The following is a 12,491-nucleotide window of genomic DNA, read 5'->3' as shown; positions in this document are numbered from 1 at the left end:
AAAATGGACGAAAAAGAATTGATTCTCATATTTAAATATTATTTTCAGACATTTCATTGTAGAGTTTGTGGGAGTTCTTCTTCAAATTATGAAAACCACCGAAGTTCGTCTCCAGCAGTGTCTTAATGGCATCAGGGGGTCAGAAAAATTTCATATGATAATAATACAATCAGTTTCAAGTATTTTATTTAATGACTTTATGTATATTTTCACCTTTTTGCACAATCATACAGTTTTAGCGCCAAAATTTGATTTTTGATCTACAATTTGTTGTTGTTATTAGTGGTGATAGTTGCGCTGATAGGCAGAAAATACCAAAAATGAGCAAAATCAATCGAATATACCGAATAGACGCACATGAATCAGACACTGACGCAACTTTTTGCCACCACTAGGGCCCTATGCTTAACCTATGTAAAAAAAACTGCGTCTTCGCCAAGACGCAAAGAAGCATGACGCAGCCCCAGTGTAAACGGCCTATTACATGCATATACATAATGCTGGGCCAAAATTTGATGAACAATTTTATTGTTTTGTTTTTTCAAGCGGACTTTCTGTTCGTTATTAAATAAAATTTTAAAAATGTTTTTCGTCGGTCTTTTCAAATAATATGAAACTTAGAAACTAGTTCATATTGATAATAATTATTTTTTTTTTAGTCACTGTTAAAAAATTAACGGTTGGTGAATATCAAGAAGTTCAGCTTTGGTTGATATATTTAGTTAACTAGTTCGCAAAAACTTGTGCAGGTTTTTTTACTGCCAATAACTAATTAATGCCGATATTAATGGTATCACAATATATATGAAACAGATTTCACCACATGAAAGAAAAAAATGTTTGAACTTTTTTGTTTCAAAAATTTTGTAAAATTCGGTAGCAACCTCTAAAAAGTTTTTTTAAATAAAAATAAAAACTTTAATATTACTATCAAACTAAAGATAACAAAATAAAGGGGTGTCCCGTTTAAATTTCAAAAAAACATTTTTTTAGCTGAACCTAATATATGTACATCTATACATCTGTTAAATGAACACCCCAGATCTAATGCCATATTATGGTATCACATATCTACGAAACACCACATAAAAAAAAAAACGTTTGGACTTTTCCGTTTAAATTGAAAATTCGGTAATGAACCCCTAAAAAGGCCCTTTGGATAAAAATAAATCTTTATACATCTATTAAACTGAACACCCAAAATAAATGGGTGTCCCGTTTATCTACTAGCCTTTTTACACCGGGCCGCATCATTGGATTTTTCCGTTAAATGGAACATGCGACAATGATGCCCATAAGGGCCCTATGGATAGAAGAAGACAGTGATACGACCGCATTTTTAATCATGCGGCGCATCATTGGCAAGTGTTGCCGTATTATCCTATTCCAGTACACTTAAATTGAAGAGTCTGAGACCAACAATATATGGGGAAAAGCATGAAATAAGTCATCTACATACTATTTTTAAGTTTCTGAAAAATTATGAAAAACACATCTTAGGCGTCTGAAACCCTATTTTGTAACATTTTAAAAGTTTCGCAGTTTTGGCACTCAGAAGAAAGTATCTCCAAAACAAGGCTTAATCAACTTCTCTCGTCGTCAAAAAACGTTGAACACTCAATTATATGTAAAGCTGGGAACAAAAAGGGCCTATTTGATGTGAGGACATATCTCAAGGTAAGATAGCCCTGATTCAATGTTTTGGGTGCTCAAAAAGAGCTCAGATTGTGGTATGGCCAAAATATGATTATCTTGATGATAATCTTCCTTCCTTTTCTCTATCGAAAAAATTGCGATATGACCAGTTGTTTTTGACCAGTTTCCGACTAAACAGGGACTTGACTTAAAATGGTTCGTTTTGAAAGTTGTTATGGTATTTGACTCGCTTTTACAAAATCCATACCGTCGATTACTGTTTATTTTTCGGGATCATATTTATATATCCACGATTCGTCATTTATATACGATATACATATACGATATACATTATACACATTACGATTTATATATCCACGATTCGTCATCGTGTACATATTATACACAGCTTTTGAACCACCACGATTGTATTTTTGTATACATTTCTTACATCAATCGACACGTGCCTTTTTATAGCCGATTTTTAAATTATGTGGGATTTAACACGCAAAAACACAGCAATTACGAGAGTAACAAGCCCTTATGTAGGGCTCTTGAACAGTAACAGAACAGAACTTTACCTCAATTTCACTATCTAGTTTACTATGAGCTTTAAGGCAAACCCATTTCTATTAACAATATAATAATAATATAATATATTTTTAAATTAAAAATTTAAAGATGAGGTGGGTTTTTAGGAATCTCTCCAAATTTATTTCCATTGTGTATACCTCTACATCGTTTTACATAGCAGTAATTGTTGTACATAAATTGTTAAATAATTAATTAGACCCATTAGACGATTTCGTTGAACAATTACCCCCTAAAATATATATAGATTTGTTGGCATCTCGTTCACTACCATAAATTTTTCCAGCTTTTTTAGCCATTGATCCTAAGAGATCTTGCGACATTTTGTGCGCGGATCTCAAAGATGACGCCCATTCCTTTAATCCGATTTCATCCTGAAAAAACATTATTGGTATTTTTATAACAGTTTAAAATATAATAGTTTTGAATTTCTTACAGAGTTCGTTAAAACAATCCTACCATCTCGACTACCATCATTAATGCGAATTTGAATGCAATTTTCGTTTTTGTGTAAAATAAACTCAGATGAAATGTCCTCTACTTGGTCCATGAATATTAGTTCTGGCTTGTTATTTCCGCTCTCCGAGTGAAGTTCCAATCTTAAATATATATAAAGAAAATATATTAGAATCACTTAAAATATATGTTTGTTAAGTTTTCCTCATATTATGAAATATTAGATAATTCCTTATGATTCTGCGATTTCCGCAATGTGGATAATATGAATTTTTCTGAAATTAAGGTGACAGGACCAGGATGTGGACAATCAGCTCAAGAAAATACTGATGCTGATTAAAAATATAAGTTGTGAACAGTGTGGGTAAATCGTATGACTGTTATAGCCTTTTTACACTGGGCGCGTCTGCTATCGATATCGGCATAGACGCAATGAAGCAGAAAAGGCGTTTACATTGGAAGACGTGCGTCTTGAATTTGGATTTGGGTGTTTGATGACAAGGAAAGATACACAAATTTTTGAAAATCAACAGAATTAAGCAAGACGTCAGGAAAATGGACGAAAAAGAATTGATTCTCATATTTAAATATTATTTTCAGACATTTCATTGTAGAGTTTGTGGGAGTTCTTCTTCAAATTATGAAAACCACCGAAGTTCGTCTCCAGCAGTGTCTTAATGGCATCAGGGGGTCAGAAAAATTTCATATGATAATAATACAATCAGTTTCAAGTATTTTATTTAATGACTTTATGTATATTTTCACCTTTTTGCACAATCATACAGTTTTAGCGCCAAAATTTGATTTTTGATCTACAATTTGTTGTTGTTATTAGTGGTGATAGTTGCGCTGATAGGCAGAAAATACCAAAAATGAGCAAAATCAATCGAATATACCGAATAGACGCACATGAATCAGACACTGACGCAACTTTTTGCCACCACTAGGGCCCTATGCTTAACCTATGTAAAAAAAACTGCGTCTTCGCCAAGACGCAAAGAAGCATGACGCAGCCCCAGTGTAAACGGCCTATTACATGCATATACATAATGCTGGGCCAAAATTTGATGAACAATTTTATCGTTTTGTTTTTTCAAGCGGACTTTCTGTTCGTTATTAAATAAAATTTTAAAAATGTTTTTCGTCGGTCTTTTCAAATAATATGAAACTTAGAAACTAGTTCATATTGATAATAATTATTTTTTTTTTAGTCACTGTTAAAAAATTAACGGTTGGTGAATATCAAGAAGTTCAGCTTTGGTTGATATATTTAGTTAACTAGTTCGCAAAAACTTGTGCAGGTTTTTTTACTGCCAATAACTAATTAATGCCGATATTAATGGTATCACAATATATATGAAACAGATTTCACCACATGAAAGAAAAAAATGTTTGAACTTTTTTGTTTCAAAAATTTTGTAAAATTCGGTAGCAACCTCTAAAAAGTTTTTTTAAATAAAAATAAAAACTTTAATATTACTATCAAACTAAAGATAACAAAATAAAGGGGTGTCCCGTTTAAATTTCAAAAAAACATTTTTTTAGCTGAACCTAATATATGTACATCTATACATCTGTTAAATGAACACCCCAGATCTAATGATTTAGTATATTATCTACTAGCCTTTTTACACCGGGCCGCATCATTGGATTTTTCCGTTAAATGGAACATGCGACAATGATGCCCATAAGGGCCCTATGGATAGAAGAAGACAGTGATACGACCGCATTTTTAATCATGCGGCGCATCATTGGCAAGTGTTGCCGTATTATCCTATTCCAGTACACTTAAATTGAAGAGTCTGAGACCAACAATATATGGGGAAAAGCATGAAATAAGTCATCTACATACTATTTTTAAGTTTCTGAAAAATTATGAAAAACACATCTTAGGCGTCTAAAACCCTATTTTGTAACATTTTAAAAGTTTCGCAGTTTTGGCACTCAGAAGAAAGTATCTCCAAAACAAGGCTTAATCAACTTCTCTCGTCGTCAAAAAACGTTGAACACTCAATTATATGTAAAGCTGGGAACAAAAAGGGCCTATTTGATGTGAGGACATATCTCAAGGTAAGATAGCCCTGATTAAATGTTTTGGGTGCTCAAGAAGAGCTCATATTGTGGTATGGCCAAAATATGATTATCTTGATGATGATCTTCCTTCCTTTTCTCTATCGAAAAAATTGCGATATGACCAGTTGTTTTTGACCAGTTTCCGACTAAACAGGGACTTGACTTAAAATGGTTCGTTTTGAAAGTTGTTATGGTATTTGACTCGCTTAAAAAAAATCCATCGTGTACATATTATACACAGCTTTTGAACCACCACGATTGTATTTTTGTATACTTTTCTTACATCAATCGACACGTGCCTTTTTATAGCCGATTTTTAAATTGTGTGGGATTTAACACTAACCATAGAATGGTTAGTTTTTGTACTTCTGCCAACCTGACTGCTCGGCGCATAAGTTGCCATAGCGAAATCTACGGTTTCCAATGTCTTTTCCAATAACTCTAATGCCATGTTATAGTTTCCATCCGAGAGTTCTAACGATCGAATTGTCTCCAACGCCGAATCACGCAAGCAATGGTTGTTAAGTTTTCCTCATATTATGAAATATTAGATAATTCCTTATGATTCTGCGATTGCCGCAATGTGGATAATACGAATTTTTCTGAAATTAAGGTGACAGGACCAGGATGTGGACAATCAGCTCAAGAAAATACTGATGCTGATTAAAAATATAAGTTGTGAACAGTGTGGGTAAATCGTATGACTGTTACATGCATATACATAATGCTGGGCCAAAATTTGATGAACAATTTTATTGTTTTGTTTTTTTAAGCGGACTTTCTGTTCGTTATTAAATAAAATTTTTAAAATGTTTTTCGTCGGTCTTTTCAAATAATATGAAACTTAGAAACTAGTTCATATTGATAATAATTATTTTTTTTTTAGTCACTGTTAAAAAATTAACGGTTGGTGAATATCAAGAAGTTCAGCTTTGGTTGATATATTTAGTTAACTAGTTCGCAAAAACTTGTGCAGGTTTTTTTACTGCCAATAACTAATTAATGCCGATATTAATGGTATCACAATATATATGAAACAGATTTCACCACATGAAAGAAAAAAATGTTTGAACTTTTTTGTTTCAAAAATTTTGTAAAATTCGGTAGCAACCTCTAAAAAGTTTTTTTAAATAAAAATAAAAACTTTAATATTACTATCAAACTAAAGATAACAAAATAAAGGGGTGTCCCGTTTAAATTTCAAAAAAACATTTTTTTAGCTGAACCTAATATATGTACATCTATACATCTGTTAAATGAACACCCCAGATCTAATGATTTAGTATATTATCTACTAGCCTTTTTACACCGGGCCGCATCATTGGATTTTTCCGTTAAATGGAACATGCGACAATGATGCCCATAAGGGCCCTATGGATAGAAGAAGACAGTGATACGACCGCATTTTTAATCATGCGGCGCATCATTGGCAAGTGTTGCCGTATTATCCTATTCCAGTACACTTAAATTGAAGAGTCTGAGACCAACAATATATGGGGAAAAGCATGAAATAAGTCATCTACATACTATTTTTAAGTTTCTGAAAAATTATGAAAAACACATCTTAGGCGTCTAAAACCCTATTTTGTAACATTTTAAAAGTTTCGCAGTTTTGGAACTCAGAAGAAAGTATCTCCAAAACAAGGCTTAATCAACTTCTCTCGTCGTCAAAAAACGTTGAACACTCAATTATATGTAAAGCTGGGAACAAAAAGGGCCTATTTGATGTGAGGACATATCTCAAGGTAAGATAGCCCTGATTAAATGTTTTGGGTGCTCAAGAAGAGCTCATATTGTGGTATGGCCAAAATATGATTATCTTGATGATGATCTTCCTTCCTTTTCTCTATCGAAAAAATTGCGATATGACCAGTTGTTTTTGACCAGTTTCCGACTAAACAGGGACTTGACTTAAAATGGTTCGTTTTGAAAGTTGTTATGGTATTTGACTCGCTTAAAAAAAATCCATCGTGTACATATTATACACAGCTTTTGAACCACCACGATTGTATTTTTGTATACTTTTCTTACATCAATCGACACGTGCCTTTTTATAGCCGATTTTTAAATTGTGTGGGATTTAACACTAACCATAGAATGGTTAGTTTTTGTACTTCTGCCAACCTGACTGCTCGGCGCATAAGTTGCCATAGCGAAATCTACGGTTTCCAATGTCTTTTCCAATAACTCTAATGCCATGTTATAGTTTCCATCCGAGAGTTCTAACGATCGAATTGTCTCCAACGCCGAATCACGCAAGCAATGGTTGTTAAGTTTTCCTCATATTATGAAATATTAGATAATTCCTTATGATTCTGCGATTGCCGCAATGTGGATAATACGAATTTTTCTGAAATTAAGGTGACAGGACCAGGATGTGGACAATCAGCTCAAGAAAATACTGATGCTGATTAAAAATATAAGTTGTGAACAGTGTGGGTAAATCGTATGACTGTTACATGCATATACATAATGCTGGGCCAAAATTTGATGAACCATTTTATTGTTTTGTTTTTTCAAGCGGACTTTCTGTTCGTTAGTTAATAAAATTTAAAAAATGTTCGTCGGTCTTTTCAAATAATATGAAACTTAGAAACTAGTTCATATTGATAATAAGGTATTTTTATTTTTTTTTTTTAGTCACTGTTAAAAAATTAACGGTTGGTGAATATCAAGAAGTTCAGCTTTGGTTGATATATTTAGTTAACTAGTTCGCAAAAACTTGTGCAGGTTTTTTTACTGCCAATAACTAATTAATGCCGATATTAATGGTATCACAATATATATGAAACAGATTTCACCACATGAAAGAAAAAAATGTTTGAACTTTTTTGTTTCAAAAATTTTGTAAAATTCGGTAGCAACCTCTAAAAAGTTTTTTTTAAATAAAAATAAAAACTTTAATATTACTATCAAACTAAAGATAACAAAATAAAGGGGTGTCCCGTTTAAATTTCAAAAAAACATTTTTTTAGCTGAACCTAATATATGTACATCTATACATCTGTTAAATGAACACCCCAGATCTAATGATTTAGTATATTATCTACTAGCCTTTTTACACCGGGCCGCATCATTGGATTTTTCCGTTAAATGGAACATGCGACAATGATGCCCATAAGGGCCCTATGGATAGAAGAAGACAGTGATACGACCGCATTTTTAATCATGCGGCGCATCATTGGCAAGTGTTGCCGTATTATCCTATTCCAGTACACTTAAATTGAAGAGTCTGAGACCAACAATATATGGGGAAAAGCATGAAATAAGTCATCTACATACTATTTTTAAGTTTCTGAAAAATTATGAAAAACACATCTTAGGCGTCTAAAACCCTATTTTGTAACATTTTAAAAGTTTCGCAGTTTTGGCACTCAGAAGAAAGTATCTCCAAAACAAGGCTTAATCAACTTCTCTCGTCGTCAAAAAACGTTGAACACTCAATTATATGTAAAGGGAACAAAAAGGGCCTATTTGATGTGAGGACATATCTCAAGGTAAGATAGCCCTGATTCAATGTTTTGGGTGCTCAAGAAGAGCTCATATTGTGGTATGGCCAAAATATGATTATCTTGATGATGATCTTCCTTCCTTTTCTCTATCGAAAAAATTGCGATATGACCAGTTGTTTTTGACCAGTTTCCGACTAAACAGGGACTTGACTTAAAATGGTTCGTTTTGAAAGTTGTTATGGTATTTGACTCGCTTAAAAAAAATCCATCGTGTACATATTATACACAGCTTTTGAACCACCACGATTGTATTTTTGTATACATTTCTTACATCAATCGACACGTGCCTTTTTATAGCCGATTTTTAAATTATGTGGGATTTAACACGCAAAAACACAGCAATTACGAGAGTAACAAGCCCTTATGTAGGGCTCTTGAACAGTAACAGAACAGAACTTTACCTCAATTTCACTATCTAGTTTACTATGAGCTTTAAGGCAAACCCATTTCTATTAACAATATAATAATAATATAATATATTTTTAAATTAAAAATTTAAAGATGAGGTGGGTTTTTAGGAATCTCTCCAAATTTATTTCCATTGTGTATACCTCTACATCGTTTTACATAGCAGTAATTGTTGTACATAAATTGTTAAATAATTAATTAGACCCATTAGACGATTTCGTTGAACAATTACCCCCTAAAATATATATAGATTTGTTGGCATCTCGTTCACTACCATAAATTTTTCCAGCTTTTTTAGCCATTGATCCTAAGAGATCTTGCGACATTTTGTGCGCGGATCTCAAAGATGACGCCCATTCCTTTAATCCGATTTCATCCTGAAAAAACATTATTGGTATTTTTATAACAGTTTAAAATATAATAGTTTTGAATTTCTTACAGAGTTCGTTAAAACAATCCTACCATCTCGACTACCATCATTAATGCGAATTTGAATGCAATTTTCGTTTTTGTGTAAAATAAACTCAGATGAAATGTCCTCTACTTGGTCCATGAATATTAGTTCTGGCTTGTTATTTCCGCTCTCCGAGTGAAGTTCCAATCTTAAATATATATAAAGAAAATATATTAGAATCACTTAAAATATATGTTTGTTAAGTTTTCCTCATATTATGAAATATTAGATAATTCCTTATGATTCTGCGATTGCCGCAATGTGGATAATACGAATTTTTCTGAAATTAAGGTGACAGGACCAGGATGTGGACAATCAGCTCAAGAAAATACTGATGCTGATTAAAAATATAAGTTGTGAACAGTGTGGGTAAATCGTATGACTGTTACATGCATTACATAATGCTGGGCCAAAATTTGATGAACAATTTTATTGTTTTGTTTTTTCAAGCGGACTTTCTGTTCGTTATTAAATAAAATTTTAAAAATGTTTTTCGTCGGTCTTTTCAAATAATATGAAACTTAGAAACTAGTTCATATTGATAATAATTATTTTTTTTTTAGTCACTGTTAAAAAATTAACGGTTGGTGAATATCAAGAAGTTCAGCTTTGGTTGATATATTTAGTTAACTAGTTCGCAAAAACTTGTGCAGGTTTTTTTACTGCCAATAACTAATTAATGCCGATATTAATGGTATCACAATATATATGAAACAGATTTCACCACATGAAAGAAAAAATGTTTGAACTTTTTTGTTTCAAAAATTTTGTAAAATTCGGTAGCAACCTCTAAAAAGTTTTTTTAAATAAAAATAAAAACTTTAATATTACTATCAAACTAAAGATAACAAAAGAAAGGGGTGTCCCGTTTAAATTTCAAAAAAACATTTTTTTAGCTGAACCTAATATAGGTACATCTATACATCTGTTAAATGAACACCCCAGATCTAATGATTTAGTATATTATCTACTAGCCTTTTTACACCGGGCCGCATCATTGGATTTTTCCGTTAAATGGAACATGCGACAATGATGCCCATAAGGGCCCTATGGATAGAAGAAGACAGTGATACGACCGCATTTTTAATCATGCGGCGCATCATTGGCAAGTGTTGCCGTATTATCCTATTCCAGTACACTTAAATTGAAGAGTCTGAGACCAACAATATATGGGGAAAAGCATGAAATAAGTCATCTACATACTATTTTTAAGTTTCTGAAAAATTATGAAAAACACATCTTAGGCGTCTAAAACCCTATTTTGTAACATTTTAAAAGTTTCGCAGTTTTGGCACTCAGAAGAAAGTATCTCCAAAACAAGGCTTAATCAACTTCTCTCGTCGTCAAAAAACGTTGAACACTCAATTATATGTAAAGCTGGGAACAAAAAGGGCCTATTTGATGTGAGGACATATCTCAAGGTAAGATAGCCCTGATTCAATGTTTTGGGTGCTCAAGAAGAGCTCATATTGTGGTATGGCCAAAATATGATTATCTTGATGATGATCTTCCTTCCTTTTCTCTATCGAAAAAATTGCGATATGACCAGTTGTTTTTGACCAGTTTCCGACTAAACAGGGACTTGACTTAAAATGGTTCGTTTTGAAAGTTGTTATGGTATTTGACTCGCTTTTACAAAATCCATACCGTCGATTACTGTTTATTTTTCGGGATCATATTTATATATCCACGATTCGTCATTTATATACGATATACATATACGATATACATTATACACATTACGATTTATATATCCACGATTCGTCATCGTGTACATATTATACACAGCTTTTGAACCACCACGATTGTATTTTTGTATACATTTCTTACATCAATCGACACGTGCCTTTTTATAGCCGATTTTTAAATTATGTGGGATTTAACACGCAAAAACACAGCAATTACGAGAGTAACAAGCCCTTATGTAGGGCTCTTGAACAGTAACAGAACAGAACTTTACCTCAATTTCACTATCTAGTTTACTATGAGCTTTAAGGCAAACCCATTTCTATTAACAATATAATAATAATATAATATATTTTTAAATTAAAAATTTAAAGATGAGGTGGGTTTTTAGGAATCTCTCCAAATTTATTTCCATTGTGTATACCTCTACATCGTTTTACATAGCAGTAATTGTTGTACATAAATTGTTAAATAATTAATTAGACCCATTAGACGATTTCGTTGAACAATTACCCCCTAAAATATATATAGATTTGTTGGCATCTCGTTCACTACCATAAATTTTTCCAGCTTTTTTAGCCATTGATCCTAAGAGATCTTGCGACATTTTGTGCGCGGATCTCAAAGATGACGCCCATTCCTTTAATCCGATTTCATCCTGAAAAAACATTATTGGTATTTTTATAACAGTTTAAAATATAATAGTTTTGAATTTCTTACAGAGTTCGTTAAAACAATCCTACCATCTCGACTACCATCATTAATGCGAATTTGAATGCAATTTTCGTTTTTGTGTAAAATAAACTCAGATGAAATGTCCTCTACTTGGTCCATGAATATTAGTTCTGGCTTGTTATTTCCGCTCTCCGAGTGAAGTTCCAATCTTAAATATATATAAAGAAAATATATTAGAATCACTTAAAATATATGTTTGTTAAGTTTTCCTCATATTATGAAATATTAGATAATTCCTTATGATTCTGCGATTGCCGCAATGTGGATAATACGAATTTTTCTGAAATTAAGGTGACAGGACCAGGATGTGGACAATCAGCTCAAGAAAATACTGATGCTGATTAAAAATATAAGTTGTGAACAGTGTGGGTAAATCGTATGACTGTTACATGCATATACATAATGCTGGGCCAAAATTTGATAAACAATTTTATTGTTTTGTTTTTTCAAGCGGACTTTCTGTTCGTTATTAAATAAAATTTTAAAAATGTTTTTCGTCGGTCTTTTCAAATAATATGAAACTTAGAAACTAGTTCATATTGATAATAATTATTTTTTTTTTAGTCACTGTTAAAAAATTAACGGTTGGTGAATATCAAGAAGTTCAGCTTTGGTTGATATATTTAGTTAACTAGTTCGCAAAAACTTGTGCAGGTTTTTTTACTGCCAATAACTAATTAATGCCGATATTAATGGTATCACAATATATATGAAACAGATTTCACCACATGAAAAAAAAAATGTTTGAACTTTTTTGTTTAAAAAATTTTGTAAAATTCGGTAGAAACCTCTAAAAAGTTTTTTTAAATAAAAATAAAAACTTTAATATTACTATCAAACTAAAGATAACAAAATAAAGGGGTGTCCCGTTTAAATTTCAAAAAAACATTTTCTTAGCTGAACCTAATATATGTACATATATACATCTGTTAAATGAACAC

General features: G+C 32.1%; 3 long non-coding RNA genes across 3 annotated transcripts; all 3 read right to left on the bottom strand.

Moving 5' to 3' along the window:
- Positions 1 to 2,317: 2,317 nt before the first annotated feature.
- On the bottom strand, positions 2,318 to 2,907 carry LOC121404921. Its single transcript, XR_005968274.1, has 2 exons — positions 2,663 to 2,907; positions 2,318 to 2,600 (listed from the first exon to the last, which is right to left on the bottom strand). It is a non-coding gene; the product is annotated as an uncharacterized LOC121404921 (long non-coding RNA).
- A 5,862-nt stretch (positions 2,908 to 8,769) lies between these two features.
- LOC121404920 lies at positions 8,770 to 9,517 on the bottom strand. Its single transcript, XR_005968273.1, has 2 exons — positions 9,115 to 9,517; positions 8,770 to 9,052 (listed from the first exon to the last, which is right to left on the bottom strand). It is a non-coding gene; the product is annotated as an uncharacterized LOC121404920 (long non-coding RNA).
- Positions 9,518 to 11,190: 1,673 nt separating this feature from the next.
- On the bottom strand, positions 11,191 to 11,964 carry LOC121404923. The gene is made up of 2 exons (XR_005968276.1): positions 11,536 to 11,964; positions 11,191 to 11,473 (listed from the first exon to the last, which is right to left on the bottom strand). It is a non-coding gene; the product is annotated as an uncharacterized LOC121404923 (long non-coding RNA).
- Between the last annotated feature and the right edge of the window lie 527 nt (positions 11,965 to 12,491).

Source organism: Drosophila obscura, unplaced genomic scaffold (genome assembly GCF_018151105.1).
Source record: "Drosophila obscura isolate BZ-5 IFL unplaced genomic scaffold, ASM1815110v1 contig_56, whole genome shotgun sequence".
NCBI classification, from domain to species: Eukaryota; Metazoa; Arthropoda; class Insecta; order Diptera; family Drosophilidae; genus Drosophila; species Drosophila obscura.
This window is presented reverse-complemented; position numbering and strand designations above follow the sequence as displayed.